This window comes from Montipora foliosa, chromosome 4, assembly GCF_036669935.1.
Source record: "Montipora foliosa isolate CH-2021 chromosome 4, ASM3666993v2, whole genome shotgun sequence".
Lineage (NCBI taxonomy): Eukaryota > Metazoa > Cnidaria > Anthozoa > Scleractinia > Acroporidae > Montipora > Montipora foliosa.
In genome coordinates this window covers 542,127-544,626 of record NC_090872.1, presented here as the reverse complement: position 1 = coordinate 544,626, position 2,500 = coordinate 542,127, and the positions used below count along the sequence as shown (strand labels likewise).

At 40.0% G+C, this 2,500-nt stretch overlaps 1 protein-coding gene across 1 annotated transcript in view; it reads left to right on the top strand.

Moving 5' to 3' along the window:
* The first annotated feature begins 734 nt into the window (after positions 1-734).
* Positions 735-2,500, top strand: part of LOC137999479 (uncharacterized) — an 8,457-nt gene continuing 6,691 nt past the window's right edge. Inside the window, exon 1 of the mRNA XM_068845250.1 lies at positions 735-920. The gene's annotated coding sequence lies outside the window, so the exon portion shown is untranslated. The remainder of the gene's footprint in view (positions 921-2,500) is intronic.

The following is a 2,500-nucleotide window of genomic DNA, read 5'->3' as shown; positions in this document are numbered from 1 at the left end:
TGTTGATGGAGTTTGAATGACCTTTTATATGTCGATCCCCGCTCTCGTGCAAAGTGTTTATTTGTAAAACAAATTAGAAAAAATATATACAATTTTGTCTTTAATGTCAACAACTTACCTTTGGCTCCACAATCGAAAAAGATTTATTCTAACAGCTCGATCCGTACGACCGGGGCCGTACGACCGTGACTACAATCACAAATTAAAAGTTTGAACAGTCAAGATGCGATGATTCGGGCGCGACCATGCACATCCAAGAGAAAATGACACATCCTAAGGGCTAGACTTTCAAAAGTCCTTCGTCTCGTGTAGATTCGCGTCCAAAAAATCACGCTTCGCTGGCCAAAACAATTTCTCCCGGGATTCTCGTGAGGTGGAATTTTTTGGCAAGTCTACTTAAGGGCTTGAAACATGAGAGGGATGGTTGATTTCTTCAAACACGCACTGTTTATTTTGTCATGCAAAATGGACTGATATTCCAAGCAAGTCTGTTCTGACTCAACAATGCATTTTTCAGCAGCTGTTATTAATTAATTGTTTTAAATAATCCCTTACCCCCCCGCCCCACGTAAAGTTACAGTCTGTAAATGTATGCCCTGGGCCGAGTCAAAGGAGGCGGGACCCTCGCGGGACCCAAGGCGAGACCCAAGGCGGGTCAGGGGTGTGGTAAATTGGCTCACAAAATCGAGCCCAGGTCTACCGGTGTCGATCGCCTAGGATTAAACGTAAGCCTCCATCTTTGAATAACCGAGGTCACATATGTTTGCCTGCTAAAGACAAAAGAAAAAAAACTAATTTGAATGTGTTCACGACTTATCTTGAAGATCACAGGACAAAAAGAGAGACAACCTACATCTACCGAAGCTTGGAATGATTCGTTGTATGAAGATCAGTACAGTGTCCCGCTGCCTCCGATCCAGGTAACAAGAAATTAAAGCAATTACCTATTCTGACACTATTTGAGGCAGTGTATCTTTAGACACAGGATTTCTAGCTACTGCCATTAAAAATTTGTGAGTGGTCTTGTCATTTAATGCACGCAAGGCTATTCTTCACAATACCGGACTGATCAACAACGTAGCGACGGCTATTTCAACAATTTGTATATGTAATCAAAAAGGACTACATGCTGTCCAGTTTGGAAATAATTGGATGAAAAAAATTCCTAAGACAGCCAAAATTACGGCCTCGTCCAATTTGGCTGTCAGAGGAATTTTTTGAATTCAATTATTTGCAAATTAGACAAGCATGTAGTCCTGTTACTTATTAATATTATATAGCTGGTTAGTTAATCCAGATTTTTTAGCTTGTCACAGACGCGAAATAATAGGGAGCTTATGAATTGACAACTTTCGCCTGATGACGCCGTTGGACGGTGTGACAGGCTTGCTGTGCATGCTTATCTTTGCACTTACAGGCGTCGCGCCAAAGTCGACGCCGTTGTTGACAGCGATTCGCTGGCGTCGTAGAAAAAGCAGGACGTGAGACTAATTTTCAAAGTTTTCCCTACATACTTCAGCGGATTTTTGCAGATAATTCAAGTATCACATTAGGGACTTGTCTTTTACATATGTTTTCGATTTGTTTGCCTGTTTTCGTTGGAGTAACGACCCAAAGAATCAACACCGAGTGAAACCGGCCATATTGGCAAGATGGTACCAAACCTACAACTAGACCATTGCAAGTGGTTATCTCATCACAGTAACTACAGCTGTTCAGCAAGTTTATAAATGTCCTCCCTGTTTATAAACGCACCTTGCATTCGTCCTTTGTTGTCTTGTCTAAATCGGTAGTTAACTCTGATTTTGTTGATGAAACGCATAAAAGTAGAAATACAGTGAAATACTCGGCCCTTTATAAATCTGTTTCCATAAGCGTCTGCAATGCGAGCTCTCGTTTCTCTTATGAATTTAGACATTTTGGTTGAACAAATAAGCTTACTTGTGAAAAGAAGAAAACAATCTTCAGAAACGGCGGGAAAATTTGCCTGCCGCGCTCACCAACATCGTCGTCTTTACTACAAATCGTAAATTAATTAATTTTCTACAGGACGGCAACGCAGAACTATGACATGACCCAGTAGCGGCGTCGTATGAAAGTCGTCGATTCGTAAGCTCCCTATTGTACACTCAAACCGCTTGTAGTTGAAACAAAAACACACTGCAAGATCTAAAAAGGTTTATTCTTATGGTGTCGTTCAACTTATTCTTTACAAATAAACAAACGTAAAACTAGTATTGCTCTTTCACACTTTGCAATTTGGTGCCAGTTAATGTTTTGAAAGCTCCTTCAATGATCTGAATGATGTGGTGCTAGTGCTACAGGTGAAAACCGCAATTTAAAGTGCAAAGAAGACAAAACGACAATTATGCAAATACTTAATTTAAATACAAAACTATTGAAAATAAACATTTTCATTCATTACCTCTTGACATGATTTCTCCGATTTGCAATGGCTTAAGAGTGAAGTTTCCACATAGAAACATATATTTTCATGGTT